The sequence below is a fragment of the Trichechus manatus genome, unplaced genomic scaffold (assembly GCF_000243295.1).
Source record: "Trichechus manatus latirostris isolate Lorelei unplaced genomic scaffold, TriManLat1.0 scaffold00131, whole genome shotgun sequence".
NCBI classification, from domain to species: domain Eukaryota; kingdom Metazoa; phylum Chordata; class Mammalia; order Sirenia; family Trichechidae; genus Trichechus; species Trichechus manatus.
Window position 1 is genome coordinate 3,131,477 of NW_004444067.1, and position 16,972 is coordinate 3,148,448.

Below are 16,972 nucleotides of genomic sequence, written 5' to 3' on the forward strand. Positions count from 1 at the left end.
GCACGGCCTCCTGCCGCGCGACGGCGCCGCCCCGGGGACACCGTCGGGGAGTGGGGTCACAGGTGAGCCGCCGCGGGCCTTGTGGGGCCGGTGGGCCCGGGGGGGACCGGACGAAGGCAGAGGCGCCGGGGCAGCGTCGGGGCTCAGTGATGGCGGCGCCGGTTGCCTCGTGTCTCTTAAAACACAATGGAGAAAGCCCGCTTTGTGCCATTTTCTGTCCGTGTAGAATTCCACCGCGGGGGGTAAGCGCTGCGGCGAGCGATGGCGCTAACCGAGGGTCGGCGGTTCGAACCCAGCGGCCCCTCCGCGGGAGAACGCCGCGGCCGTCGGCTTCCCTAATTCAGCCTTGGGAACCCTGTGGGGCGGTTCTGCTCTGTCCTACAGGGTCGTCGGGAGTCGGAATCGATTCGACAGCAACGGGTTTGGTTTTGGTATTTACTAATTTACATCTTTCAGAACTAGTGTAATCTCAATAGCCCCTACATTGAGATTGGAGAGTTTTGATGTATTTCTAACCTGACTACTCAGCCAGGTTTTCTTTGAAAAAGAGAAAGTAAATATTCACCAAAAAAAAAAAAAAAAAAAAGGACATTGGATCTCGGCTTTCAGTAGTTGGTACCCCTGACACGCTGTTTTCCGGGGATCTGTCAACTCTTCCAGAAGAACACGTTCTTACGCTTTTGCTTAATTAAAGCCTTCTGCCCACGATTGGGAAAATCATACCAAGAAGTTGCCTAGACTTAAGAGATGAAAAAAACGAGCACTCTTGTTTTGCTTAATGTCCTTAATTTTTGATGCAGTTTGCATGTTCTTTCACTCATTTGCGCGTGAGATGCCCAGAAGGCCCTGAGGACCAAGAAGTTCTCCTCCATCTGGGATGGATTTGGTGGGTTTCTCTGTGGAGACAGGGGAATGGCAAGATAAATACCAAGTGCCACTCACGCATCTCTCCTTGACCCTGGGATTCTGCTCCAGTGGGGCCTTGGCCCCTGCACGGGGGGCCCTGGCGTGCCTGAGAGCTCAGCCATTCAGGTGACATAGTCTTGGCATTTTGACACCGCTCACCCCTGCATTCCATCTCGTACCACCTTTGCACAAGGTTCCATTTTTCTTTAACTCAGTTTACTACTTTCCTTTAAAAACGTCATTTAAAGATAAATCGCACATCCCTGCCATAAACGCTTCAGGTCCGGCTTTCGTGTGTTGTCAGAAACCGTGTAATTGTAGCAGCATCAGTGAGAATGCCAGCGTGGCATTCACGGAGTGATGGAGCCACTCACTGTCTGTTCATATTTAAACGCACAACTACTGGGGATTTGTTGGGGACTTATTTGGAGTGGCAAGATGGCCTCAGGTGGAAGAAAGACCTGACACACAGCTTAGATTTTTGTTGATTTTACCTTCAATTAATGTAGATGCAGTTTTCCCTAAGAAGTCTTTGTCCCAAAGACTTTGATAGATTCCCAAACTCTCTCTCCCACTATTCTCCACAGTTCCCCAGTTTTCAGTCTTTTGTGAAACACTTCTATGATTAATATTTGCCGTATAATTTGTACTACTTACTGTTTTTATTTAAACATAATTTACTTAAATAAATGTATGTAGAATTGAAATGACATCAACAGTAGAAATGGAAACTGTAATCACTTGCCATAAATAGAAAAAAATTATGAAAACAAATACAATGAGAGCAAAATATTAGGTGCAGATATGAGCCTGATGCCTGCTTCCTGTTTGCTAAAAAGGGAGATTAGTATGCGGTAGAGAGGAATTACAGATACTAGCAGCAAACTGAGACTTTCCTGCGAAGTAAGTAGAATGTCCCCAAGAGAACTGTAAAGGGAACTGCTTCTTCCCTGTACTATTTAATTTTATTTAAGCTCCAATTAAATAATATTGAAAACCACCTGGCTCGTCACCTAAAATCATCTCCTCGACCACCAACAGTATGTGCTCCACACTTTGTGGCTGATGTTGTTGGATTCCCGCCCAACAACCATCCCCAGGATGGTTTTTGTTCAGACAGTAGGTGGCAGCATTTTTGCCCCTTCGCTCGTCCAGGGCATGGAGGGTGCTTGGCCCAGTCAGGATGTTTCCATTTCCCTGTGCCAGTCTTCGATGTTGGGATGAGTCATGTGACCAACCGAGCGATAACTGGAAGTCTTCTGGGAAACATTTTCCTCCCTGATAAAAGTAGAAGCAATGCAAGAAGATCCCTGTTTGTCTCCTGTCCTTTCATCCTGTTTTGGGGCTGTATTATGAGGGTGTGATACCTGGATATGTCGCAGCTGTCTTGCCTTAAGGTACATACCTGCACACAAAAGCCAGGATGCCAAGGGTGGAGGTTCAGAAATGTAGGAAGAGTCTGGGGCCTTGGTATCATTGCTGAGTTGTTGAACCAATGCTGCATGCATGGCAAGGCTTTTGGCTAAGTAGATAAGAAGTAAACTTACTCTTTACTTATCGACTATCTTGTTATCTGACATTTCACATTTATGGCAATAGTAAAAAATCTATTATCTGACTGTTTTGTGCCTTAATGACGTACGTCTGGCAGCAACGAATGCCACGGTGTGAAGTGAGAGTAACGGTGGCTCTGACGGTTATGTGTCAACTTGGCTGGGCCATGATTCTCAGTGGTTTGGCAGTTCTGTAATGAAGTAATTTGCCAGTTATGCAATTATGTACTTTGGCAGTTATGTAATGATGTAGTCATCCTACATTTTTGGCCTGATGTGGCCATCTTCCATTTTTGCATAGCGTGGATTTTTACATAATGACCTGGTCTTTGTAACCTAACCATGTCTCTAAGGAAGGAGTGGGTGTAACCTTATGTGTTAAGAAATTGTTAACTGAGTTCTGTTACTTGTAGCTGAACACATTCCTAACAGATACATTTCTCTTGTTGCCTCCTTCTTAGGCTGTGGTTATCCCTAGCACTTACCTTTTGTTCATCTGGTCGCTGCAATTGTATGTTCTTCCTGTCCTTGACCAATAAATATCTCAGCCATTTTTCTAGAACCTACTGAGTATTTAGCTCCAGGATACTGGAGTCAGGGTAGATTTCTGAAGTTTACAATCTTCTTGAAGGTGGCTCTGATAAAATAAATAAAACGTTAACAGTAACAAGAAAATTATTTAAGATGTGTATGTACCAAGGGAAGAGGGGACACAAAATAAATTTTAAATGACTTTTCCTTCCTTTCTCCTCTTTTTTCATTCATTTGTTAAATATTTAATAATGAACTATTAAATACCAGGCACTTTGCAGCACCAGGGATATAATAGCAAACAAGACAGACATGGTCCTTGTTTACTACTATTATTGTTCTTTTGTTATGCCAGCTGTTTAAGGGGATCTTTTCTATAGGGCTAAAATGCACAGGCTTTGTGAAGCTGCCTTGTACTGTTAAATGGAAAACACTGTCTAACTTTGAGTTGAATGAGGGCTTGGAGTGAGCGGAGTAATGGAAAGGAGGAAAACGGAAATGCCTTTTTTTCTTCTTTTCCATTAATTCAGATTATGGTCTATTACCTCTTTTGTAGAAGTTTGACTTCAGTGGCACTGATTTCTTCCTTAGATCAGGAATGCATCACCAGGATGGTCCCAGGAGGAGGTGGTTTGCAGCCTTTTGGTGATGGATAAACGTCATAAAAATTGAAGGGGTGCCATTCTGTTGGAATTTTTCTCTTTCATTTTAGATGGTGCTTCGCACCGCCAGTTAGCACGGTGACCCCAGGACACTAGCCGTGTGGAGAGAGCCTGGGGCGTGCCCTTTGATGGTTGCTTTCCAGGAGCAAATGCACTGGCAATCAGGGTTTCAGTTCTGGATTAGGATATAGCTGAAGGTGATGGTTTCCCCACTCCTTTCAAGATGAAAAGCAGCAGCAAGACCCAGGCACTTCTCTAGGTGCAAATGGAGGAGGGAGGTGAGCTCGGCTCTTGGGCAAGGTTTCCGTGTGTTCCGTGGTGGTTTCACAGCTTCAGTTTACCGATGCCTGCTGCAGAGATCTGCAGACTTGTATTAAACTGTGTGAGCAGCCAGCAGGTCCTATGCTGCAGGTGGAAATGTGAACCTAATGAATTTGGGATTTGGAAAGATTTTTACTTTGGAAGATTCATGATACACAGAATTGGAGGGAAAACACAATGTAGAAGAATACATCCTGAATGAAAATGGTCAAGAATGAGCAGCTCTTGTTATTTATTGGATTCACTGTAGAACTTAACTAGAACCTGCAATATTTATTTTGCACTGGGGTGTAACTGGCGAAATATAATGGTAGGCCAAGAAGCGCTATATAGTCTCTCCCCTTGTTCCAGCTTCTGGAGGTACTGAAAGGGTTCTGTCAATAAGAGCTAAAATTAATACCACAGATGTATTATAAGGGAAACAAAGGTAAGGCTATGAGGTGGAGGTATTTGGTCTCAGAACAATAACTGCATTGACTGAGTTAAATGTGTCTGATTCGTGACTCCCAGCTTAAAATGGGAGTATGTGCAGTAGCTGAATTCTAGAGAAAGAGAAGGAGGAGTGACTGCAGTCACTTCTGCAGCCTTAACTCGATGTATACCACATGCTCATTTCCCCAGGGGTCCATCTGTGGGATTGACTAGATCTGTTAAATTCTTATTAACATAACACGCTTTTTTCTTTAAAACGTGTCAACTTTTTCTTGTTTTCAGTCGTCCAGTAGATTGCGACTATGGCGACCCCGTGTGTGCAGAGTAGAACTGCTCCACAGGGTTTTCAAAGTGGACCTTTCAGCAGCAGATTGCCAGGCCTGTCTTCTGAGGTGCCTCTGGGTGGCTTCAAACCGCCAGCCTTTTAGCTAATAGTCGAGCACTTAAGCATCTGAGCCATCTAAATAAATTCATTTAAAAGGATACTTTATATCATTTCCATAAATGGAAAACCAATATTACCTGCCACAAATAATAGACAGCCAAACAAACACAGAAAAGGTAATTCTAGCCAGATTCAATTTCCTGCCCAGGCCCTGAGCTTAAGACCGGCTTTCTCATTGATAAAAAGAAGATGTTCAAGTGTTGGAGAAGATGTTCAAGTGTTGGAGAAGATGTTCAAGTGTTGGAGAAGATGTTCAAGTGTTGGAGAAGATGTTCAAGTGCTGGAGAAGATGTTCGTTGTAGAAGATGTTCAAGTGTTGGAGAACATGTTCAAGTGCTGGAGAAGATGTTCAAGTGCTGGAGAAGATGTTCAAGTGCTGGAGAAGATGTTCAAGTGCTGGAGAAGATGTTCAAGTGTTGGAGAGATCTATCAGCGTGAAAGTAAGACGTTTTCTTTAGTAGAATCGGATCTTCGAGGAACGTGGATAATGGAATCTTCATTCCACTCATGTATTTATCGAAAGTGAGTAAACAGAAGCTGGACTAAGCGGGACAGATATTTCCGGAAAACTGGAAGAGTATATTTCCCTGTGAAAGTCAAGAGTATTGCTCTGTGTTTACTAGGCCAGACAGTGTGGCCCTGAGGAAATTAACAGCACGTTTCACTCATTCGTATTGCCTGCGTGGACCCTGGCAGTGCTTGAGTTGGAGACCCCTTGACTCACATCATCTAAGTCTACAGAGCAAGGGACCTGATATGTTCTCCAGCTCCAAGTGAAGCAGAGGTCTGTCCAGCTTTCCCTGATCACAGGGGTTAGGGCACAGATGTAATGGTAGCTACAAGGTCAGATCAAGGTCAGTGGTTTTTATCTTTGTTGTTGTTGGGTGCCGTTGACTCAGTTTCAACTCACAACGACCATATGTGACAAAGTAGAACTGCCCCATAGAGTTTTCTAGGCTGTAATCTTTACGGAAGGAGATTGCCAGGTCTTTCTCCTGTGGAGCTGCTGGGTGAGTTCGAACTGCCAACCTTTCAGTTAGTAGCTGAGTGCTTTACTGTTGTGCCACTAGGGCTCCTTTTCTTATCCTTAATCCTCTTATAAGCCTGGGTGAACCAAAGGGTTGTTTTGGGTAACATTTTCTTTGACTACAATGTTGGAAGCTTATTGTTCCCAGAATAAATTGAAAATGGCAGCTGGAGTATGCTGTGTCTAAACTCTGCAGTTTCCAGAGTGGGAACTAGTGAAATTGCATTATCTGTATGAAGTCTTTATTCTGTAGAATTTATTGGTGAGCATTAAACAGGAAAATAAAATTAAAGTGCTGTGAAAAGATGAAAGGCATCTTGCACTAATGAGAGACATCTGTTTATTCCTTCGTAAGCGTGCATTCACCCGACAGACGGGATGAATAATAATAATACTGATAATAAAAGAGCTAGAAATAAAAGTAAGAAAGACATTGAAAAAAAGAAGTAGGTTGCTGGGATTTTGGCAAAATTGATAGAATCAGGGCCAAATGTAGTTAGAAAAGCTGTGTTTAGAGAAAGGATCTGCTGTGTTACTTCACAGTTTCTCATAAACATGCCTGCGTTTCAATCTTGCAAGTGCTCGGTGTCACATTCATTCACTCTGTGCTACATTCGTCCGCTTGACAAGTAGTTACTGAGCATCTTCCATAGGGAAGGTGCTGGAAAACAGACCCCCCATGGTCCCTGCGCTTTGGGGTATTGCATTCCAGAGGTGCAAAGACAGGTCTGAATCCGTAACACTTACTGGGTAATGGTCACCTGGCCTTTTCGATGTGAGGGGGCCCTTTTCTAAGTGCATCTCCAGTGTGTTAACTGATAGTTCTAAGAGGCAGCTGCTTCTGTTATTTCTGTCCGTGTAAGATGGAGGAGGGAGATGAGGCACAGAGGGGTTAGGTGACCATCCCAAGTTCACGTAGTTCCAGGAAACGGCAAGTGCTACGAATTACAGAGCAAGAACGAGGTGACAGCGAATGAAGGGTGACACAGGGCCAAGGAATCTAGCTGGCTTTTAGAAGCTCGAAAAGTCAAGGAGATGGATTTTCCCCCTGTAGCTTTCAGAAGGAACACAGCTCTGCAACCATCAAAGCTGGTTTTGGATGTAGGTTGGTTGATAGGTGGGGAGGGAGGAACAGCTCAGCCTTGAGTGGATTTCAGACTCCATCTCAGAACCAGTTAGAAGCCAGTGTCTTTCAGCTGGGCGCTGAGGGTGGTACAACCTTAGGAAAAGTGGGAGGAACAATGCCAGCAACACTGCTGAGAGCCACCACGTGCCATGGTTCTGTGGTGCCCGTCACCTCCTTGAACCCTTAAGACAGCCTGGGAGGGAGAGCTGTCCTCATGTCACGGATGAGGCAGCTGAGCCTCAGCAGAGCTCAGTAATGGGCCCAGGGTTGCTCCAAAGCACTGTCAGCTGTATGGGCTGATGATGGCGCTTAAATGAGGTAATGTGTGTAAATTGCATAGTGTAGTGCTTGGTAATCCAGTCATGCTCTGTAGACGTCCGCTGTTATTATTATCAGTATAATTTGTGTGAACACATGCAATTAAAACAATGCTATACATTTTTTTTGTGTACATATAGATGCATGGAAAGAAGTCTAGATAGAGATACGCAAATGCTAATTTTATTGTATTTACCCATAAATAAGGTTGGGAGTGATAATTGGAGGGGACATTAGCCTTATTCATAAGATTTCTTTTTCCTTGGCTTTCTTTCTTTTATATATAGCAAAGGAGAATGAGTTTGCGATGTTTTATATTATATTGCAATTAAAATTAAAGGGTAATTAAAAATTACAAATGTATATTAAAATTTGATTCTGACACAATACCAAATTAGTAAAAAAATCTTGTTTTTGGAGTGGCTTTAAACCATTTAGATATTAGGCCATGTGTTATTTTAGGAGCCCTGGTGGCACAGTGATTAAACGCTTGAACCCACCAGCTCCTCTGTGGGAGGAAGATGTGGCAGTCTGCTTCCGTAAAGATTGCAACCTTGGAAACCCTACGGGCAGTTCTACTCTGTCCTGTAGGGTCGCTGTGAGTTGGAATTGACTTAATGGCAGTGGGTTTGGTTTTTGGTTTATTATTGTTTTTATGACGTAATTTTCAAATGAAACTACTAGAGTTGGTGAAGGACTCAAGGACCGATCGACGATTGTTAGATACTCAGCTGTTTCCTCTGCTTGGAAATGTTTCTCAAGCCGCTTAGAGTCACCGTGGTCTGTGGCAAAGGGATCTTTCCTGTGGCTGATTGAAAGGAACCACTTTTGCTGCCACTTGGAAAAATGCTGTTTAGAAAAGAAATCGCCTTTGCAAACATTTAATTTAGGTTTGAAGGGAACTGGACGCAACTTTACACACATGAGAGCTGAGTATTGAACTGTTCACTCCAGCCAGTGCAGTTGAGCAAATACAACAGTAAGGTGAAGACGCTTCCCTCTGGAGGTGACTCAGGGTACTTCTTGGGCTCATCAGCGCCCTCGTGTGGCCTTCCCCCAGGATGAGGCCGAGCTGCTTAACGCATTGGTCATCATTCCTTCCCTGCCCGTCAGGGAGAGACTGGACTCATTACCCAGTTAGAGTCCTGAGGGTGCGAAGAGCAATCCCTGCAGCTGTTTATATGGAACACGGAGTTTTAAGAGAGGAAACTAGATGGGATGGGGTGGAGGCGAGGCATTGTTGAATATTAAATACCGGGCAGCCTCTATCCGCTTTAGATGTGCAGATCTTGGCCTTTAGGTTTTTGTTTGTTTTTTCCATGTGTAATTTGATTTGTTTCCATTTAGTTTCATTCTGTTCAGTTCTCTTGGAAGCTTTAATGAGCACCTTCCTACCTTGTACCTGGCTTTGTCCTGGGTGCTGGGGACAGTGATGTGGCCTTTTTGTGGGTTAAATTATGTCCTCCAAAGAAGATACGTTGAAGTCACTAGGCTAAGATTCTCAACTTGAGGCAATTCTGTATTTCCTGAGGGTCACAGATAGGTAAGATGAAAGTCCTCATAAATTAGCCAGCCTCAGTGTGACCGGCCTTCCCCAAGTCACAGGCAACTGTCAACCACTGAGGCCCGTAGTACCAGCTTTTCCCTGGTCCTTGTCATTGCTCAAAGTTAATTACAGGTTTTTCACCCAAGGGATCTACTTTAGGAAAAAAACAATAAAATAAGCCTTTCATGTTGCGTTCTGTTTACTGTGTATTTTTCTTCCCTCCCTTCTCTTGGTTCATTGTCTCCAGAGAACTCAGTGTGGGTCTTTATGTGCAGAACTCTAATTATTGTTCCTGGGACCAGCAGTCCTGTCTTTCCGCTTGTACCTTTTCGAAAGTTTTATTTCTTGTTTATCGTCTGTTATTTCAGCACAGAAGAGTCAGCTGTTGGCATGGGCAGCTTGTTAATTATCACTTGAGAACTTACCAGAGCTGCTCAAGGGATCATTTAGAGAGTTGTTGGATTTTGAAGTGTAAAGGTGCACACCCAAAAGAACAAAAAGTCACCAGTTTTGAATCTTAGAGATGGAAGACAGCTGACTTTGTGGAACGGCTTTTCACGCAGGGTGCTTTCTGTTTAGGGTTCTGGAGAAGTCTGGGCCTACTTTGCATTGTGGTTTGGACCAAGTGTAGATGAGTCGGAATCCACTCGAGGGCACCCAACAATAGCAGAAGAGTCCTAAGCAGAGGGGATGGCTCTTTAAAGGCTCAGCTGTGGATCCTTGGGGGAGAATTAGTATGTGGGTTAAAATACACCCCTAAAAGTGTTGATGGTAAAAGGTTCTAGTTCTGACTCTTCTCCTAGTGCGAGAGTTGGAAATGTTGCTTTTCCTCTCTGGACCATCTGTTTCTTCTCCTGCAAAATGGAAGGGCTAGGTGAGGGCCACAGTTCCTCATTGTTTTGTATGGGACACTTCTGAAGAGATGTTCTGGGAAAACAAACGCTGTTCCATAGTTGGGTAATCCTGAGAAACCCTGAAATGTGCATGTGTGTGCATGTATTCAGCGAATCGCAAGACAAAACAGATTCTACAGACTGAGGTGTCCAGCCATCGTGAAACATGCTTACATTTGCCAAAGTCTTACCAAATTCTTTCGTGATTTATCCATTTCTTAAGTATTTACTAGGGCTGTAACTAAGCAGGGGCATAAGATGATTCAGTGCCTACAATATAGTTATTTAAATGCATTCATGTCTTTGATACCTTTTTGTAGGTGCCTTCTGTACGCCTCCATTTCTTTCTGTTTTCCCCATTCCCACTCTGGTTGTGTGTGTGTTGGGGGGCGGGTGTGTATGGGAGGTGGGTACGCGCGGGGGTGTTGGTGTGCGCATGTGTGTTGGTGCCAGGGAGTCCTGGCCTGTACTAGGTGCCTAGCTTTGGTTTTCATACATTTTTATAGATGTTGGCTAAGTGGCTTCTGATATCAGGAGGAAACGTTGAGTAGGAGCGTGTATGATCACAGGCCGATTGAGAGGAACCACTTTTGCTGCCACTTGGAAAAATGCTGTTTTGGAGAGAAAATGATACTGGTACAAGGGATGTAATTGTATGATCGTTCAGAGACAGTTACCCAAACCCAAAAAACCCACTGCCGTTGAGTTGATTCCTACTCATAGTGACCTTATAGGACAGAGTAGAAATGCCCCATAGGATTTTCAAGGCTGTAAATCTTTACGGAAGCAGACTGCCACATCTTTCTCCTGCAGAGCCGCTGGGGGATTTGAATCACTGACCTTTCGATTAGCAGCCGAACGTTTTAACCACTGTGCCGCCAGGGCCCCTCAGAGACAGTCACAAAGGTCCTCAGATTCAGAGTTTGGTTATCTCCAGATGAGACAGAGAGGAGAATGTGGTATTGAAGGTGTAAGAGAAAGGGAGAAGCTGTGGACGTGGGGAGAGGGAAGGAGGGAGGGGAAGGAGAGAGGGCTTTTGGAAGTACATGAACATGAAGTACAGGGAGATACTAATTATGCCCTGAGCAGGGTTTGGTTTCCAGCAGGTTCTCTGCAGAGGCTCAGGAACTGGAGGGAGGACGCAGCTGCACATGTTTCTGAGCATCCGCCAAGGGAGCGGTCAACCTGGGGTCCCCCCCACCCCACACCAAGTCGCGGCCTCCCTCCTCTTTCAGGGTGCCGGGTGTTCTGGACAGTCCCAGGGTTGCGGAGATTCGAGAAGGCCATAGGCAGGGTGGTTCTTGTTGAGTCAGAAGCCAGGGACACCCCTCTGGATTTCACCACAGTCTCTGATTGGCGTGCCAGGGCAGGAAAACCCTTTCTCCTTTCTCTCAGCCCGTGGCTTTCTCATGTTGGGTCGCCTGACTCTGCTCCTGGGAGAGTGATGTGCCACTGCCATAGTGTCGAAGAGATAAAGCTGCTCCCGGACAAGCCGGTGGGCAGAGACGTGTCTCTGTAGGTCCTGAAATGTAGGTACACGTCTGAACTTCGGATGCTTATTGAACGGAATCATACTGACAATCCACTGGGGCATAATCTATTGCTGCATCTGACTTTATAAAGCTGAGACCATTATCTTTCTGGTCCAGGCTTCAAATAATGACTGTGCAGTGATTTTTGTTACTGCATTGCACTGGGGGAGAGAAACTTTTCAGGAGGTGTTATTAAAAGGCTTTGAATCCATGAAAGCTTAACCAGCTAAAATGGGTTGAAAGCACCATCGCTACTTTCCAGAGGATACGTGAGGCATCTTTATCTAATAACCACCATTTGCTATAATAAAGATTTTGGATCAAGGCTGAGGAATCAAAATTTTTTTTTTTTTTTTTTTAATCTGTTTCTACCAATAGCTCAAGACACTCATAATCTGTTTTATTGGCTTTTCCTCCTTTGAGAACTGAAGGAAGAGACAGTCTATTACCTCCAGAGTCCCCACAGCATCTGAATTGAATTCTCTTTGCTGCCTCCATATCTGAGATATTTTTAGGCTAATCCCACAGGAATGGTTTACAGGTCTGTGCAAAACAGAGAATCTTGGCTCTGAGCTCTATCATATATTCACAGGGAATTGCTCCAAGGGAAGCTGACTTTTCATGTGAGACGTTTTCTTATCACGTGTCTTTAGGAAATAATATCGAACAACTTTGTACCCATTTCTCTTTCTGAAAGGAGTACTTTCATCCCACTCCTGGCCCTTTGGCCTTAGAGAAAGGAGACCGTATAAAAGTTCTCTGAAATAATTACCTGGTAATAGCAGTAATGATAAAAATAGTAGCAGATGATTATTGGTCATCTAAATGTGTGCCAGGAGTTTGCAGATATTTTCAGGTCTAATTTACACATCTAATTCTAATATAAAAATTGCCTTGTTATTAGCCATCAAGTTGGCTCTGATGCGTGGTGACCTTCTGTGTAATGGAATGAAACGCTGTCCAGTCCTGGGACATCTTCACAATCTTTGGTATGTTTGGGCCCATTGCTGAGGCTGTTGTGTCAAACCACTTCAATGAAGGTTTCCCTCATTTTTGTTGACCCTCCACTTTACCAAACACGATGTCCTTCTTTAGCAACTGGTCTTTCCTGATAACGTGTCTAACTTAAGCAAGACAAAGTCTCTTCATCCTTGCTTCTAAGGAGCATTCTGGTTGTATTTCTTCTAAGACAGACATTTTTGTTCTTCTGGCAGTCCATGGTATATTCACTATTCTTCACCAACACCACAGTTCAAATGCCTCAACTCTTCTGTGTTCTTTTTTCATGGTCCAGATTTCACATACCTATGAGACAGTTGAAAAGACCATGGCTTGGGTCAGGGGCATCTTAGTCATCAAAATGACATCTTTGTGTTTTAGGACTTTAAAGAAGTCTTTTGCAGTAGATTTGCCCAGTGCAGTATGTCGTTTGCTTTCTTGACTGCTGCTTTCATGGACTATGATTGTTGATCCAAGTAAAATGAAATACTTGACAACTTCAACTTTTCTCTAATAGAAATAGATAATGTTTGGTAAACCAGGGGCTAATCACAGAGCTAGGGGCTTCACTTGCATTGCCTTCTTTAATCACGTCAGTAACTGTGGTGTCGGCAATGTTAATGTGGCAGACACCGGCTGTTTGGTTATCAGACGTTGCCTTTCCTCCTGGACTCCCAGTGCAGTGACATTTTCCGGCATGCACAGACTGAGTTCTGGCCGGTGGAATGGATGTGCACGTTCCCAGGCTTTATCCGTGTAACCTCCTGCTTAGTCCCTTATGCTCTCTCTTTCCTCAGCTCTTGGCCAGACGAGTAGGATCCAGCGTAGTGTCTGAGGTCCCAGGGCATGACAGAACTATGAGATGGAAGGAGCCTGGGACTCTGAATAACTGCGTGGATCCACCTTAAGAATATGAAGCTGGACGCTCAGCCTGTTACTCTAGTGTGGCCCAGCTGTGGATAATGACTCTTCCGGATATTAACAGAGAACAGTCATACAGGACAGAAATGGATTACCCAATTTACCAGGAGTAGATTATGCCTCATCAAATTGTCATCTGTCTTGTTTTCATTAAAAATGTGCTAAATTATCTAAAAAATTGGAGCCTTTGGTATAAAGTAGATATGGCTACAGTTGGTGTTTAGCGGAACCCTGATTGGAAGGGGTGAGAGAAAACCGATGAGGCTTGTATTGTCGAATCAGACTCTTAAGAACCACTCATGTTACCCAGTACCTAATAATTTGAAGGATACAGGTGCTCGTGAGGCACAGTGAGGGAGGCAGCCGTCTAGGACTCCATCCCAGCTCCCCAGGCCCTTTCTTAATGCACTGGGACATGCTCTGGCTGAGATTTAGCACAGTGACGCCTCCAAGTGCTGCATTTTGTGTCAGCCTGGAAAAAAGGATTAAACATGCCAGAGATTTCTAGGGGAAAATGCCTGCAAAGAATAAAGGGGAAGGTTGTGGATTGAATTGTGTCCCCCAAAAAGATGTGTTGAAGTTTAACCCTCAGTACCTGAGAATGTGAGCTTGTATGGAATTAAGGTCTTTAGATATGTAGTTAGTTAACAGGAGGCCATACTGGCGTAGGGTAGGCCCTAATTCAGTATGACTGGGGGTCCTTTAAAAGAGGGGAAGAGACACCTGGTCACCTAGTCAAAGAACACTTGGAGCCACCAGATTGTCTAAGAGGCAAGGAAGAGTTCGCCCCTACCCCTCCCTCAAGAGCCTTCAGAGAAAGCATGGCCCCTTTGACACCTTGAATTCTGACTTCTGGCTTCCAGGCTGTGAGAGAATACATTTCTGTTACAGTTTTAAGCCACCCAGTTGTGGCACTCTGTTATGGCAGCCCGAGGAAACTCATACACGGAGGAAGAGGGAGGAGGCAGGCGAAGGCGTCAGGCTGTGCAGCAGGACTGACAGCTGTGAAGAGAGGAAGGGAGGGCTGGGTGGCAGAGGCTCAGGCTGCAGTGCAGTTCTGAGGATGTCCTGACCAGGCCAGTGGGCGTCTCTGAGGGAAGGAGCCGTTAGAGCATGTGTGGGAAGGGGCTCTTCAGGCAGAAATGAAATAGGAGATATAGGTCAGCTGCTGGCAGGTCATAGCATCTCCTTACAGTGAGCTTTGTGGTCTTCTTGGGCTCACACTGTACACTATTTTTTTTTTTTAAGCAAGGCTCTTTTTGTTTTCTTTTCGCTTTTTGTTCTTCCTTTTCTTTCTGCAATAAGAGTGATGAAAAGGTCAGAGCACGGTGTAATATGTGCACAGAAAACGCATTAATACCCTGTGCAGTGAGGCCTGAGGCCAGTCATTGAAGAGTCTGAATTTATCAGAAAGGCCACATACTGTTCCACATGGATCTACATAGATTAGGATACTTCTGGTTGCATATGACAGTCTGACTTAAACAATAGAGGGGATTTGTTGGTTTCTGTAAAATGAAAAAGAACAATAGTAGGGTGGCCTTCAGGATCCCCTGGGTGGTGCAAATGGTTAAGCACTTGACTACTAACCAAAAGGTTGGTTTAAACCCACCCGAAGGTGCCTTGGAAGACGGGCCTAGTGATCTGTTTCTGAAAGGTCACAGCCATTGAAAACTCTGTTCTACTCTGCATACGTGGGATTGCCATGAGTTGGAATCTGGTTTGGTTTTTTGGTTTGGTTCAGGGTGGCCTTCAGGCAAAGTTTGATCAGGGCTCATTGAATTTCTCTGCGTAGAGTTTCACTTAGCTTGGCCCTCCTCATGTTGCCTTCATCCTCACAGCTACTGCAGCTGTACTGCAACAAACTCCTTAAGGATGTAGAGCAAGTTAGAGGTGGAGCCTGGATTTATACCCAAGCCATCTAAACATAGAACCTGAGTTCCTAACCAGTAGGCTGTATCCAGGTGGATAGCATATGCCATGTGCTTTAACTGCTACACAAAGGAGCAGAAAATTATACAGTAGTTTTCTAGTTTATATAGGATCCCCTTTCCTATAAATGTTCATATTAATTGCATGGGTGATTTTGGCCAGTTCTTCATCTTTTCAGTATATTTATTTTGGTTACTGAAATGTGGTAGGAGATTAATACCTGAATTATAGCGAGCGCAGCTGAATTAGAAGTTTAATCCACAGGGTAGATTAATTATAAAGCTATTTTAACAGTCTTTCCTGGAGTCCGTAGGAGAGAAACACTTTGGCTTGTGGTTATAGGAAAAAGTACATTTGAGACTCATGCATATTTATGTTGAATCGCATATTAGAGTAAATGTCAGATCAATTTTTCTCTTGTTGGCTTAATATACAATAAAATAAATGGCCCATAAAGAAGAAAGAAAAGGTTTTCTGTAACAAGAAAGGGTTTAAATATGCAAATATTTTGATAGCTAATAGGGCAGGTAATAAAACGAGTTTCATATATTTTCTTGATATAAGGAGTTTAGTTACTGCCTGTGTTTAATGTTTTCTTCTATTATGTTCTGTCACCTGTTTGATGATTCCTACAATATTAGTATTAACGTTTAAAAAATAATGGAGTATTGTGGTTAAGACCGAACACCAGAAACTTTAAAATCTTTGATGATTAGAACTTGAAGATAATGGAATTATCGTTTTAGTGATGTCTGGAGTGTTTTTTTTTTTTTTTAGAGGTAGACATTTAAGTCTGTATTGAAGGCTTTCTACCTCAGCAGGGGATATCTATTTATTATTCAAGCCTGCCCTGTAATAATCACAGTAATGCTAGCTTCAGCAACAGATAACCTGCAAATCTTAGTTGCTTAACCCAAGAGAAGTTTATTTTTGTGAAGTTTATTTCTTACTAGAATGAAGTGCAGTCCCCTGTGCAGGCTACAGTGGGGACCCAGGCTCCTTCCACCTTGTAGCTCTGCCCTGTCCTGTGGCTCAGAGTCCTCAGCCATCTGGACAGCAGATGGGGGAAGAGCTCCAGCAGAGGGCTTGAGGTAGGCTTTCATGATTCAGGCCTGAAGGTGGCACCCTTGACTTCCATTCCTTTGTTCAGACCCCAGTCATGAGGCCCTAGGAAGGGCAGTGAGGCTAGGAAGTGAGGTAGCTGCGTGCCCAGGAGGACAGGAAGTGACATTTGTTGTGTACCTAGCAGTCTCTGCTACTCACCCACTGTACATTTTGATAATCTCCTGTGTTGTGAATACACCTTTCCAACATAGAACCCAAAGGACTTAATTTACAAAACTCACGTAGACTTTGATGTGGACACTGGCCACATAAGGAACCAGACAGGTGGGATCCAGAGATGTAGGCTTCATGGAGCATCATGTTCTAGGGTCTTCCTGGTGGTGGTGGCGGCGGTGGCTTCCCAGTTATCCAACAAATAGCTATTGAATGCTTGTTCTTTCCATACGCTTGATTATAGGTCACTAGGTATGATTATAGGGTCGCTATGAGTAGGAATGGACTCGACAGCACACACCAACAACAATATGGAGTTCTTGGGTGGTACAAACAGTTCAAAGCTTCACTGCTAACTGAAATGTTGGCAGTTCAAGTCCACCTAGGTAATGCCTAGGAAGAAAGGCCTGGCGATCTAGTTTAGAAAAATCAGCCATTGAAACCCTATGGAGCACAGTTCCACCCTGACATGCATGGGGTCTCCATGAGTTGGAGCCAGCTTGGCAGCAACTGTTTGTGTGTGTGTGTGTGTGTGTGTGTGTGTGTGTTT